Source organism: Humulus lupulus, chromosome 2 (assembly GCF_963169125.1).
Source record: "Humulus lupulus chromosome 2, drHumLupu1.1, whole genome shotgun sequence".
In the NCBI taxonomy this organism is placed as follows: domain Eukaryota; kingdom Viridiplantae; phylum Streptophyta; class Magnoliopsida; order Rosales; family Cannabaceae; genus Humulus; species Humulus lupulus.
Genome location: NC_084794.1, coordinates 240,973,437 through 240,989,478, shown reverse-complemented (window position 1 = coordinate 240,989,478; position 16,042 = coordinate 240,973,437). Strand labels below are relative to the sequence as shown.

Genomic DNA, 16,042 nt, shown 5'->3' with positions numbered 1-16,042 from the left:
GGCGCCTTTACTTTTCATTTTTTTTATTATTTTACACAACACTCATTCTGAATATGGGTTCTCTCTAAACGCCTAAATCCCTTCATTCTCACCATTCATTTCATCGATTCTCTCTAGCCTCCACGACAGAGTGCTCAAACCACACGGCGTCGTTCTCCTCCACCGGCGGTCAGATCGGTCTACTCCAACATCACGAAGTCGCTCTCCACCCCATCGGCTCGACTTAGCAAACATCAAAGGTACTCTTTCTTGTCCTGACCTCATTCTGGTAATGGTTCCTACTCTTCAGTAAATGAGAGAGAGCCCTAAGCCTCTGCCCTCTCCTCCTCTCACTTCTATCCGTTATTCTTCTTTTTCTTGGAAGAATAGGTGACGGCGCCTGGCGGAGGCAGAGGCAAAGGCGAGGTCACGGGTTCGACGATGCGTGGGTCTTCTTCTCCTCAGCACACGACGGAGGCGAGATCTGATATTTTTCCTCTCGAATTATTTTTGTTGTTGTAGGTTGGTTCACGGTAGTCGAAGCCTTAGAATGGGGTATTTTAATTACTGTGTGTTTAATAATCGTATAGGTTTTCTTCATAGTATATGTTTTGTCTTTCATTTTAGTTATAGAGAAGATTAGATTATAGGAAACTCTTAATGAAATTGCTAAATTAGTATTTTGAAGTCATAATGTTAAATTATCATTTCATGATTGCTAAGGTACTTCAGTCATGAGCAAATATAAGAAACTACTTGGTGTGATATCCATCCTGTTGATATTACATTATATGTGCTCTATTTGAATCTCTGTGTTTTTCTACTTTTATGGGCAATTGCTTCGTTATATTATCTTGATCTCCTATGTTTTGACACTAAGTAATCTCTTTTCAGTTGCTGTAGCTTGTTTTGATTTGGGAATTCCTGGTTTTTGTCTGACGTGCGAATTAGTTGCTACTATTGTGTTATTAGCAATCTATTAGGTTTCAGTTACAGTTTAGTGATTTACTAAATGTTCTGTTTTCATTCTTGGTGATCTGGACCAGATTGTTAATGGACCTGAAGTCTTGAGCAAGTTTGTTGGTGAAACAGAAAAGAATGTTAGAGATCTGTTTGCTGATGCTGAAAATGATCAGAGGACTCGCGGTAAGAGAAATTTATACCCAGAATATGATAATTAACCTGTTTGTATTTACTAATGCCGTAATGTCCTTTACTATTTAGGTGATGAAAGTGATTTGCATGTCATAATCTTTGATGAAATTGATGCTATTTGCAAGGTACTAACCATTATGAGTCTATATCAGATTCTCTGTGTTTTTGTAATGGAATTGGTATTAGCTGCTAACATTTATAATATTGATTTGGGTTATTAACAGAGTCAACTAGTCTTTCACATTAGTTTTCTTCTTCATTTTATGGTTGCCATTGTCAGCTTGATAAATTTCATTCGCTACTTGCAATTTCTCTGATTTATGGGTTTTCTTTTATTGTTTCATGAGTTTCTTTTGACATCATTATTATCTTTTCGCAATCCTTATTGATTTAACTTAATTATTAGCACTGATTTGCTTTTAATTTGTGAATGCAGTCGAGAGGATCAACCAGGGATGGTACTGGAGTTCATGACAGTATTGAGAATCAACTGCTTACAAAGGTACGTGAATGGTTTCAACTTTTGAGTCTGGGATATTTTATAAATTTTTGTCTTATAATAATATCTATTACCAGGGAAAGACTCAACTTTTCTAACTGTGGGAATTTTATCAATGTAATCTATGGCTGACAGATTAGTTACTTTGCAAATAGATGGTGTAGAGGCTTTGAATAATGTCTTGCTCATTGGAATGACCAATAGAAAGAATTTACTTGATGAAGCCCTATTGAGGTGCTTTCTTTTCTCCTTTGACATCTAGCCTTATTGCCTATCTGTATCTGGATTGTCTCAAAGTGTTTTCTTTTTACCCACACACCACACACATATATTATATATATTTAACAATAGCACTTTTTGTATAATTGACTGACTTGCCATGCACGAACATCCTGATTTTTCTCATAACTTTTTACAAAATATGCATGGTAGATGAACTGCTAAATTAAGATTATTTCTTTTGATTTTTGTAAAATGAAGAATGAGAATGAACTGCTGGTGACAAACACAAGAAAAACTTTTTGGCAAACAACTTTTAATTTTTCTTTTCCATATTATGCAGACCAAGATGGTTGGAGGTTCAAGTTGAGATAAGCCTGCCTGATGAGAATGGTCGTCTACAGATTCTTCAAATTCATACAAATTAAATGAAGGAAAATTCCTTTCTTGCTCCTGATGTGAACCTTGCAGAACTTGGTACGTGCATTGGTGATGTATACTAGTGAGACCTATCATATTTATTTTTTAGATTGTGACATTTAAATGATGAGTATTTCCTTCTGTTATGGTGTATTCAGTATTTCCATCTGTTTTCTGTTAATTTTGTTTGCTTTTGTTTACAGCTTGCCTGCAGCTACATTTTGATCTCTGTTTCAGGCTCCTGTTAATGGTATTTTTTATGCTCTGCAACTAGTTTTGTTTTATGTTTTTATGCTCTACATTTTTTATGCTTTTTATGCTCTTCAAAAATTAGAGTAACCTAATCTCAACAGGATGGCTGTCTTCACCATTCTGTGTCCTCACTGTAAGGTTGTCCCAAAGCTTCCCTTATCCATTCTGTGGAAAAGTACTTTAATTTTCATATATAAGGCAATCCGTTTATGCGAGTATGTGATTTAGTAAAAGCAATGAACATGCAATGAACAAATGGAGAGATTGGATTTCTAGCAGAAACAATGGATTACTATCACATATATATTATGTTGAAATGGTTGTGTTTTTTATCATTGCTCTCGGTCTGCTTCTAGTTTAGCTGCTGAAGTTAAACTTTTATTGCATCATAGGCTTATCAGTATTAGCAAAAAGAAACTTTCTACCCAGGATAATCGTTTACTAGCTCAGTTCACTATGTAATTGTTTAGTGTTCTGCTCTGTTTTTCCCTGTATTGATTTTTCTTTTAGCTTGCTGTGAGTTGTTTTTTGAGGCTTGCTGTTAGCCATTGGTTGTTTGAGTTGGTTTAGTGTGTATCTTTGCTTGTTTGATTAATGAAGTTCATCCTTTCTTCTTGATCAAAAAGGAGCATTGTAGTATCTGCGTTTTTTCATGTGGGTGGGCAGGATATGTTTTTATCAAGGTAAATAATTTATTTTTATCACATGGCATCTACTGTGAACATATTGCTTGTTTGGATTGGGAACATTGATGGACAGCATCTTTTATAAGGATTTTATTCATTTTTGGTGGAGTCTCTTTTACTGTCAGTCAAACTCATTCCATTTGAGAAAGCTGACCACTTTGGTCTTATTTTTTATTTATTTTTTGTAAAACTTTTAAGGGTAGGATTTGAGTATGTTTCTCTTAATCTCTATCCTGCTTTTGTTCGAATTGAGTAATTTATTTTCTAATCCCATATATTTTTTCTTGTTTCCTGTAGTCTCTTCTGTGTAGTGAGTCCAGGGTTAAAGAATGTCCGGGCCTTTGCCTCTGCATCGTGGCATATCTTCTGAGACACGAGGCTCTGGAGGGAGCAATGATTTCAGCGACTCTTAAATGAAAGATAAAACAGAAAAGGATGATTTGGATTAGAAGAGGTTCATCTGATCAGAGTGCCTTTGGGATGAATGTGAGTGTAATTATCATTCTCCTTTCTTTCCTACATAAACCTATCCTCATAAATTTATATTAATGGTATTAGTAAATTAATCTTGATACAGTTTTGGTTTAATGGTATTGGTTTGCCACTATTGTTTTGATAAAGCCTTTGACAAGTTCTATGACATGTACAATGCAACTTGGTATGATGTGGATATGTTTAGAGCTATTATTATCTTCATAATTGATCAACATTTTCACTTCATAATTGACATAAATCCAAACTGTATTACAGGAAAGGTTATGGGTTGTAGATATTGATACAATGTGGATTATATATATACATATATGTTATGTAATGCTGTTTATTTAGGTTGTAATTTTTACTTTGAATTAGATATATTAATATGATTTAAGCATTATTCTGATGAGATTTCAGTCGACATTGTTTATGCTATGTTTTGTTACTCCATTGTTTATGCTATGTTATGTAATCTTTAGCAAGAGCTTCTCTTTACCATGAAATCATCTGATCAAGAATATAATGCACTTTTAATGGCTTGAATTCAAACTTTCTTGACTATGTAGTCTAATTGTATCGTATATGATGTATGTGATTATGAAGTGGTTGTAATTACTAGAAATCAAGTATATTCTAGTTCTATATGCATTAAGGATTGTAGTTTTGTTAAATTTGTTTTCTTTATTGTTGGAATGCAATTCTCTTTTTCTTTTCTTCCCCTCTTTATAACAATGTTGTTTAATTTAATCAGGCGTCCATCTTGCTACTCTTGTATATGCGTCCATCAGGATTTCTATGGAAACATTTGATTGAAATATTTGTATAAGGAGTTTTACTTCTCAAGTTTCTGAATTTATATTACGACTGTTAGAACTACTAGCTGTTTTTTTCTTGAGAAATGTGATGTTAAAGATCATGGCTTTGGTGACACTGAATATGACATGGACCTCTTCAAACTTGATATGATTAGTTTGCCATTTACATCCATTCTTGAATGCAGTAATTTCAAGAATACTGGCTTGCAGTGCTCATGTTGGAGCATGTTGGTACGAGTCATAGCGGTGTGAGTCATGGTGCTCTGTCTTCCTCACACAAGTCACATCGGTATCTCCTCTGCTGGAAGGAAGAACCCATGCAAGAACATCTCTGTGAGGTATTTTTTATGGAGATTTCAATTTAGTATCACATAATCAATGTATCATTACTATATCAATATATATATATATTTATAAAGTGTTTGCTAGATTTGGCCAAAATCAATGTATTTAATCTAAGTTTCTAATTAAGAATTTGGTATGTTTGGTTTAGTTGATGCGATTTAGTTCCTTTGGACTGTGTTGAGTATTTATGAGACAGGGAAGATTACTAATAGCTATTTAAACTTTATGGCAACTATATTACAGGTTGTTTGGGGGAGTGTGAGTTTGTTTGTGTTTCAAGATTGTAAATATCTAGGTAGAGGAGTATTTTTTACATTGTAAGGTTTCTACTGCTTAAATGGAGTATTTCCCTACTTTTGGATCCATGGAGTGCTTGTCTTTCTTCCATGTGTTTCATTTCGTTGTTAACTTTGTGTATGGTTGAGTGTGTTATTACAAGTTCTACTGTTCGTTTGATCTTTAGCTTGGGAATTTTTCTCAGTTTCCATTAGGGGCTTCCATTAGGGGCTTATAGTGTCCTTTTCATTTCTGATCAAACTTTTCAGCAGGTTCCTCAAATTTCAGTGATCTTTAGCTTGGGGGAGTGATAGCAATTTATGCTCACAACAAAGACAAGTGCACAAAGGATGATGAATTGAAGAATGGAGCAGGTTTCATGCATGATTTACTTTTGTGTATCTTGTAATGTTTCTGTTTTTCATTTTTGAAGTAAAAAATATTCAAGATTATAAAACTTTATTATGTTATGCTTTCAAACTTAAGTTAGAATTAAGATCTCATGAAGTAGACACATTCATTGTTTGAATTAGTTATTGTTCAATGTAATACTTATAGTTTATCAATCTATTAAGAATTACATTTTATGATTAATTTTGATTTTTTTTATCAAAATACAATAATGAAAATCTTTTAATTAAAAAAAAACCTTATAAGTATACTTATCAAAATAAATTTTAAAAAATATTATTCATACTAAAGTAACAAAATTTTATTACTATAAGCGTAACAAATCGTTATGATTTATATAATATAACAAATTAAAAATGTTATCAAAATAATCAAATGTAACAGTTGAAAAGTGTTATGCAAAAAGTATAAGATTAAATGTCAAATTTATAATCAAATACTCTAACTAAATGTTATTATTTGAATATTATATCTGAATTCAGTTCTAGGTAGCTTAAGGGTCACGATATTTAGAGTGGTTTTGCATTAAACTGCTTTCCAAAGAGGTACTAGGTTTGACACACGTCCCAAAGTAACAGGGTTTCCCGAGGTTATGGCGCATGATATCTGATCACACTTGAACTCACGCAATAGTATCAAGTGAGGATTTAGACCGAACCTAAAACTCTAGGTTGCCTCTACCGCTATTATCAAAGCTAGGTTATATCCTAGGTCGCCTCTAACATGTCACTTTTTCACCAGGAAAACTAAATGGTGGTCAGTCAGAAGAAGAAGTCAGTAGTGAGTTCCTCCTCCAAGAACAAAAATAAAGACAAGATGGTCGCCTCCAAGGCCTCCATTCCCCACTTTGGCCCAGTGGTGCAAAAGGCATGTCGAGGTTGGACCTGATGCCTTCTTTGAGGCCGAGCACATCAAGTCTTGAATAAAGACTCAGGACAAGGTGAACTAAATCTTGTTATGTCACGAGATCAAAATGTTTTCCAAGATACTTATCGCTAGCCTTACATTGAATGGAGAGCAGAGCTTCACCCCACTCCGGGATGAATTTGGAGTGTGGAGTGATGAGCACCCGAAGGTAGGTGCCTTCCTTCCCCTCGACCAGTACTTTGTAGACTTTTTAAACTACGTCGAACTTGCACCATTCCAGCTCCCCCTGAACTCGTATCGACTCCTGGCGGGGTTGAAATATTTACTTTTGAAGCACGAGTGGGAGGTCCCCACTCCTGTTGATATTATGTATTTTTTCTGCCTCAAGGCCCATCCAGAGACTAAGGGTCGAGGAGATGGTTTCTACTACCTCACCAGATTCCCCAACACAGCCTCCATCATCAACCTCCCCAGCCACCCGAGTGACTTTAAAGACGTGTTCTTTATGTCCAACGGGTTCAAGAATTGTGTGCACAAATACTTCCACCGTCCTCATAAGTTTCCCAGCCCTGTGAATCCTTTATCTGAATCCTTTATTATTGCTAAGTTAATCACTGATTCTAATCGAGTTATTATCTTGTGTAGCTATTTACAAGAGGACGGAACGATCTATGACCATGGGAGGTCAATACGAAACCTTGGCCAACCGCACTGCCCCAGATAAGGAGTGTAGGGCGATTGAAAATGATGCCATGATGGTGAAATGTGGTCTAATCAATGAAGATCAGACCTTGAAGTTGAGATCTCGAGCTCTAGTTGTTGAGGAAGTCAAGGAGGTCGAGGAGGAAGAACAAGAGGAGGTCGCGCCCTTGGTGCACAAGAGGCATGCTGAGGTGGCCCTGAGAATTGAGGGAAGACGAGGGCGAGCAAAGTTTGGGGCAGCATCCGACACCTCCAATCAAGGTAATGATGATAAGTACATAAACCGAGCTACTGCCGAATTTATTTTGGCTTGGTATGACCCGAGACGGGTCGTGAGCCACAATTATGAAAACTCATACCTAGATATCACACTTCAATTGTGTGTGGATCTTCTAGTAGTTCACCACGACCTAACTCTAACCATTTTTAACTAGTATGGGACCAACCTTCTGACCTGGGAGTCCATTAGCTAACGTAGTCATGCCTTTGGCATCTCCTAGCCCGAGTATGAACCTAGTCCAGTTGAGGTGCCCGGACCTAGTGAGCCTCGTGAGATAATCCTTTTAGATTCACCCCCACCTCCGATCATTTGTGAATTAGAGGTCAATTCTAGCCCGGATCGGAATCCAGAGCTAGTTATTATTAAGAATTTTTCCTAGTGCACAGCGGAAATTGCGGTAATGGTAGTATTGTATACAATAAAAAAATTTCATAAACAACTTTATATGAGGTTCATTTAATATGCAATATGTTAATCAATATAATATGTATATGAAAAACTAATACGAAATGATTTACCTCTTGTAGCCTATCAAGAATCCTTGAATCTTTTCATATTTATTTCGATCTATCTATCCTAGCTAGAGTACTCACACCTAGATATTCCAAGACGTTCTCTACACCTCAAGATGTGGGTGGGCACATAGAGAACAAGAATCAATATTTGTGAATCAAAAATATTCTCAACACATGAGACTTTTGATTATAGGCTAGAGAGAAAGGTTTTTCTTTTTGTGTGAAAAAGATGATCAACTTTTCTTCTCTGTTAAAAAAAATTCTTCTCTTATTTTCTATCATATAGAATATATACACATTATTATTATCATAATAATAATACTAATAAAATTGATCATCTTTAATAATAATAATAAAAAATAAATGATTAAATACAAAGTCTTACAATCCATTTAAAACCCCTTTCAAAATGTTTTTTTAATTAATTAAATAAAATAAAAACCAATAACTAATCACCATCAGTAGTGATACATGCATAGGGCAGTCCAAGAAGCCCTATGTGTGTAGCACTTCCCTGAAAAAATGGGATTTGATTTTTCATGCATTTTATTTTAATTAATTAATAATTAGAAATTTAAATAAAGTATCATCTTTTTAAGGAAAAGATAACAACTTAAATTTCAAAATTCAAAATTCAAAATTTGAATTTCCATTATCATCTTATTATTAATTAAATAAATATAATAATCAAAACTAATTTTGATTATCCATATTTATCCTTTCACACTTAAATAAAATAATTGATCAAAATCAATTTCTTTTATTTCTACACACTTTCGAAAATTGCACAAATGCAATAATAAATTGTGCAACTTCAATTATCACCTAATTGCATATTTATCCAGAAGAATAAATATTCTCTCAAATAGCTCATTCACAGTTTGACCCTTGTATAACCTCTTACCTTGAATAGTGTTGATAGAGACGCCCAGGGGACCTATGGACCAATAATTCCAAGCTCTAATAAATAAAAGATTATTAACCAAAACTCTTTGAATCAATAGTAATATTTATTAATCTCATGATTACTCTAATATAAATATTAGAATGTACTCTTGAGAATTAAAGACATATTTACTGAGTACTTGTAACCATAAAGTGCCTATTGATGTAATCATTACGTACAAATTAATCCTCTATTGATGATTCATAATTAAGTGGGAATAAAATTACCATTTTACCCTTTTAATTATATCTTGATTCCTAGTGTACCATTGACTTTACTAGTAAAGGTTAATTCATAATTTGATCATGAACTTGACATCAATAACCTTTTCAGTTCCAAAAGCCAACCCAATAGAAAACCATCATTTAATCTATAAAGAAGGTATAGACTTCACATCTATTAAGCTATGTCCCCAGCCATATACATCATTGAGTCCCCAAAACAATAGTTCTTAGTATGATCATTCTGACAAACTGTAACACATGAGTCAAAGGATCAAATGACATATATAGGAGTTCATAGTAACTTCAGAATTAAGATGAGTTTGTATATGATCATCAGTTGATGTGTTTTGTAATACTACGAAGCGGTATTCAATTAAATCATCTGGTCAGGTTCTACATACTCTCAGTATGCAAAGTAACTCCACTAAAGTGTCCTACTACACTAGTAACCCGAATCTAGGTCACATGTATACATAATACTAGTTGACCGTACTAGCAGTAATTAATCTAAAGATTCCATAACTTTATTTTACTGTGAACTATTTAAGTTCATTATCCCAATCCTGATCCTCTCGTACCAATATGAGATTGAGACCACATAGATGAACTTGGGAATTTTTTGATATTTACTTAATATTATTAACGATAATATAGAACATAAGCTACATATATACAATAATTCAATTTATTTATTTCATTAAAACCATTATCAACTACAATTGCTTTAAGGGCACAATTCCCAACAATCTCCCACTTTCTATAAAGCAAATGACGCATTTCCCTTAACCCCATGCTTCTTACATGACCCTGAAAAGATTTAATAGATAAAGTCTTTCTGAACGGATCTGCAAGATTATCTTCAGAGGCAATCTTCAAGACAGTAACATATCCTCGATTGACTATCTCTCGGATAAAGTGATATTTCCTCTGGATGTGATTTCCTCTCTTGTGACTTTTGGGTTCCTCTAATTTAGCCACTACCCCACTGTTATCACAGTACAGAACAAGTGGTTGATCCTGTTGGAAAAAGCTTATACAGGATCTTTATTTATTTTCATGTATATCTAATATTAAATAAATTAATACGAGATAACCTAAAACATGTTTCTAAAATTGAATTCAAGAGAAACAAAGAATAGAATACTTATAGTATACGCAGCGGAATTAAAGAGTCCTTCCTTCAGTTTCTCTAACTCTTGTATCCTCTCTGTCGCAGAGTATTATCAAGAAACTGAACTGATCTTCTATTTTCTTCACGATCTTCCAATGTATCCTTAGAACCACCTAGACTAGTGTGGGCAATTCTCAACACATGAGATAGATATAGAGAGAAGAAAAGAAAATAGCAAAGAGGTTTAGAAAAGGACTTGTGTTTAGAGAGAATATAAAACTATCAGAAAATCTGACTTGAGACTTATCATACTTCTTTTTTTGATTTCTCTCTAAGCACTCCTTTTATAGACTCAATTAGGCCATTTAATTTAATTAAAAAATCAATAAAATAACAGCCATTTTGAAGCCCGAGGTCGAAATTATCATAGGCTATAGGCCCGTGAAATTTCCCATTTGATTATAAGCCCATTGGACTTAAAATCAAGGCCTGTGTTATTTTCTATTGATTTAATTATTTAAATAATTTATCAAATTAATTATTTATAATTTGAACCTTGATTTAAATTTATTTATTAATTTAGATACAAATTTATTTTAATTAATAAATCTGCCATAATTTCTCTTTTCTTCTCAAAATTACACAACTCTGTGAAAACTATCCAAAATTGACCTGGTCAACTTTGATAATTCTAATTGATAATTAAATCAATTAATTGAGACTATCTAGATGATTTTATCCATGGTACAATGGGGACCATGGGCCTATGAAATCAAGCTCCAATAAGTTATCATAAATCTAACAAATAAATTTACTAACTTATTAATTCCTCGTGACTCCACTATAGACTTGGAATTGCACTCTTGAATTCATAGAACGCTCTATAACAAATATAGATACGCTATTAATTATCCATTGTTACAACCATAATTGTCACTCAATCCTCTATAGACGGTCTACAATGAGATAGGACTAAAATACCGTTTTACCCCTCATTGTATTTTATCCTTAAAACACTTAGTTCCTTGTAAATGATATTTCAGTAAACTAATTTAATTACTGAAATGAGATCTCTATCATTTAACACCTTGAACCAAACTAAAAGGAAACCATCGTTTCACTTCTTCATCAGAAGCTATAGATGTTCATATCTATGATTAACACTCCCACTCAATTATACTACCGAGTTCCCAAGATGTAAGTATGGGCTAGTCCGTAGGGTAAGCTGGTAACGAACAAGTCAAAGTACTCAAATAATACAATCAGTTAGAATACTAACCACTCAGAATTGAGATTGAATTGACCTATGGTCAACTATATGATATGACTAGAATAGATAATAACGATATGTTTACTTATCTTATCAACTGTCAATATCGGTCCTGTCCGATGTAACAAATACATCCGATCTTATCTACTTTGCTAATGTTCTGGAAAGAACATAACACTGTAATGTGTAAGTAGAACATATCATAGATTGGCAATTCAGTGTAAATCCGGTGCACTGACTAATCTTAGGACTAACTTATTTTGAACATATAATCATATTTATATTCCACTGTGATTACGTCACTATAAATAAGATTAGCTATATGCTCAGGATTTAATAGAAGTTTATATTAAACAAATAATCATGAAAATAAAACATGTGAGCAAAGTGATTGGCCAAGTCAAAAAATGATTTCTATTCTTTTATTGATAATAAAATGAGATTACAAAGAATTTGAGTTTTAATTAGGGCATAAAACCCCAACAGATCCATGCCTGGAACAACTTTTAGATCAATATAGAACTTCTTGAGCCACATAACCTCTTTAGCTGCTTCACAAGCTGCTATGTATTCAGCTTCCATGGTGGAGTCTGCAACACTGGATTGTTTAATACTTCTCCAAACTACAGCACCTCCTCCAAGTGTAAAAAGTGATCCAGATGTCGACTTTCGACTATCTTTGTCTGATTGAAAATCATAATTAGTATATCCAGTGGGGTTCAAGTCTCCACCTGAATACACAAGCATGTAATCTCTAGTATGTCTGAGATACTTGAGAATATTATTTACTGTTGTCCAATGACTCAATCCAGGATTGGATTGATAAAGAGTGACTATCCCTATTGTATAACAGATGTTAGGACTGGTGCATAACATTGCATACATTAGACTACCTAATATAGAGGCATAGGGATACTGTCTCATGTCCTCCTCTTCCTAAGGTGTTTGTGGACATTGTTCTTTAGACAATTTAACTCCTGACCGGGTAGGCATAGTGTCTTTCTTGCAGTTTTGCATGCCAAAGCGCTCTTGCACTTTATCAATGTAAGTTGCTTGACACAGTGCCAAAACTTTGTTCTTTCGATCTCCCCAAAACATATTTGGCTTCTTCCAAATCCTTCATTTCGAATTGCTCAGCTAACCATTTCATTACTTTTGATAATGTTTCTATGTCATTCCTAATGAGTAGAATATCATCAACGTAAAGAGCAAGGAACACCACAATCTTATCTTTGATTTGCTTGTAAACACAAGGTTCATCAAGTTTTGTTCAAAACCAAACGTTTTGATTGTTTCATCAAATCTAAGATTCCAAGATCTCGAAGTTTGTTTAAGTCCATAAATAGACTTAAAAAGCTTGCAAAATTTTTGCTCCTGACCTTTAACTTCAAACACATCTGGTTGAGACATGTAAATGGTTTCGTCAAGAAACCCATTCAAAAAAGTTTTTTAACGTCCATTTGCATAATCTCATAATCCATGCAAGCAGCCATGGATAAGAGTATGCAGATATATTTGAGAATAGCCACAGGTGAAAAATTTTCTTTATAATCAACTCCTTCTTTCTGTGTGGAGCCTCTTTCCACTAGCCTTGCTTTGAAAGTCTCTACTTTCCCATCTGCTCCTCTGTTCTTCTTGAATATCCATTTGTAACCAATAGGTTTAACATTTTCAGGTGGATCTTCAAGAGTCCAGATAGAATTGGAATACATCAATTCCATTTCAAGGTCCATGGCGTTTAGCCATTTTTCTTTGTCTGAATCTTCCATTGCATCTCTATATGTCAATGGTCATCTTTGTTTGTGTCAGGCACAAGCATCTAAACTTCATGTTCATAGCGTACTGGTTGTTTAGCAACCCTCCCACTACGACAAAGATCTCTATTGTTCTGACTAGAACTAGTGATATCCTTTGGCCGTTTTTCATTTGTCACTGCTGGTGATTGGTCTTGTTTACTTGAGATCATTTCCTCAAGTACGACTTTATTTTGAGGTTTGTGGTTATTTTTATAGTCATGCTCCAGAAAAGTAGCATTTGTAGATACAAACGTTTTGTTATCTTTAGGACTATATAATATATGACCTTTTGTTTCTTTGAAATATCCTACAAACATGCACATTTCAGTGCGTGATTCCAACCTCCCAGACTTTCCTTTAAGCACGTGTGCTAGACAACCCCGTATATAGAAATGGCATAAACTAGGTTTAGTACCATTCCATAATTCCAATGGTGTTTTCCAAATAGACTTAGATGGAAGAACATTGAGTATGTATAAAGAACATTTTATTGCATAACCCCAGAATGTCAAAGGCAATGATGAGAAACTAATCATTGATCTAACCATATCCAAAAAGGTTCTATTCTGCCTTTCTGAAACACCATTCTATTTTGGCATTCCAAGTTTAGTGAGTTGGGATTGAATTCCATGCTCACACAAATGGTCCTCAAATTCATAATCTAAATGCTCTCCATCTCGATTTGATCAAAATACTTTTAGTGATTTACTTAATTACTTTTCAGCTTCTAGTCAGAATTCTTTAAACTTACCATAGGTTTCATATTTCCTTTGCATTAAGTATAGGTAACCATATCTTGAATAATCATTATTCATAATCATCTCTAGCTTGGTCATTTATTGGACCACAAACGTCTATATGTACAAGTTGAAGTGGTTCTATGGCACTTGAACCTTTAGCAGAGAAAGGTCTCTTGGTCATTTTGCCTTCTAGGCAGGATTCACAGACTACAAGAGAACCAATAGATGGTTCTCTTAAAGGACCATCCTTTGTTAGTCTGTTAATTTTGTCTAGATCAATATGTCCCAATCTTAAATGCCACAGATATGTTTCACTATCAGAATCTGTCTTTTGTCTTTTCAAAGATCTGGGATTTGCAGTTTTAAATAATTCATAATTATAAACATGCTCAACATTGGACTCTAACTTGTAAAGTCCACCTTCAGAATTTGTAGAACAAATGTCAAAACCATATTTCGAAATAACAATCGAATTATTATTAAAAGAAATATTAAAACCTTGTTCATGGAAATTTTATAAGGAAATCAAATTTCTAGAAAATCCAAGAATAAAATAAACATTGTCCAACACAATAAATTTATTATTATTAAAAACTAGGCGAGCTTTTCCAACTTCAGTTGTTGAGACCTCCTTTCCACTTCCAACTCTCATGGTCACCTCTCTATGAGTCAGCTTCCTCGAAGTACTAAGACTTTGCAAAGAAAAACAAACTTGATTAGTGGCTCTGAATCAACTATCCAAGATGAAAAATCACCTCCCACTAAATAAGATTCTAAAACAAGCAAATCAAATGTACCCTTCTTTTTGTCTGTCAGTTCATCCAGGTAATTAGGAAAATTCATTTTCCAATGACAATCAACTCCACAATGAAAGCATGATCCTTTAGGTGCCTACTTTTTGGAGTTCTTTGCAGAATTATTCTTCTTGGAAGACTTGTTGGTCTTCTCTGGTTGTTTGTCCTTTCCTTGGCCACCCTTCCTTTTCTTTGAATTACCATTTGAAGTGGAAGGCCTGGCTTCATCAACATTTGCCTCCTCAACCTTGGTGGAACAATGGTTACTATGCGATAAGCCCCTCTGCCTCATCCTCCCGAATCTGTTTTGATTCCTCAAGTTATTCAAGGTGAGGCCCACCTGTGTAGCTTCCAGTTATGCTGCTCGAGGTCAGAATGATCCCAGAAGCACTTCGTGGGCCCCTTCATGAGATGGAAAATCACTTGATGGGCCATGCTAATCAAGTGAACATCAAAGACCTGAGATCCATAGAGGATCATCCCTTGGAGAATGTCCTGGACTTGGCCTTGGGAATGACTCTGGCTGTAAGTTATCCTTTCCTCCTTTTCGCAAGCTAACCCTACTATTTTTTTTATTGCAGTCTTATTTAGCCCAAATATGTAGCATCGCCCAAATTTGATCTAAAAGGGACAAAGCCAGGGCTACCCTAGAGGAGGCTAAGAATGACCTGAAGGCATCCCAGGACAATGAGTAAATCATCAAGGAATAGGTCACGGAGGTGGGCCAACGTCGAGACCAGCTGTCCAAGTAAGTCAACATACTTAAAAAGAGCTTATTCGAGGTCGAGGAGAAAGCCAAACATGATGTTGAGAAGGCCAAGCACGAGGTCAGTGTTGGTCGTACAACCAAGAAATTTGGGGGCGATACCTCACCAACTTTCATGACCAATTATCGAAAGAGTCCTCTGAGACCATGGAGGCTTATGGGATTGTTGATGGTGGTGATGTAGAGGTAACATATGAGGCCGAGTCCTTCTTGAGCATAGCCTGGAAATAGTATTGCCTTAATACCTTTAGAGCCAAGCTTTGCCCCCAGTGTGGTCTCCACAAAACCCTTCGTGTATTTCTCGGAAGATGGTCTGCGCTTCCTCGGGCAAAACACACCGTAGGAGGGGTAATGAATGGCCTCACATGTAGAGAATTCCCTCGACCATAACATACCGTGGGACCTGGTACAATAATTTTCTTGCATTCTTTCGATCTTTCGGTATTTTACCGGTCGTAAGGTACTTTACAATATGAGCCATCCAGATCAGTTCTATA

General features: G+C 34.9%; 1 long non-coding RNA gene across 1 annotated transcript; it reads left to right on the top strand.

Annotated features, from left to right (window-relative positions):
- The first annotated feature begins 1,023 nt into the window (after positions 1–1,023).
- On the top strand, positions 1,024–1,632 carry LOC133816606 (uncharacterized). The gene is made up of 3 exons (XR_009885367.1): positions 1,024–1,125; positions 1,204–1,259; positions 1,571–1,632. It is a non-coding gene; the product is annotated as an uncharacterized LOC133816606 (long non-coding RNA).
- The last annotated feature ends 14,410 nt before the right edge of the window (positions 1,633–16,042 follow it).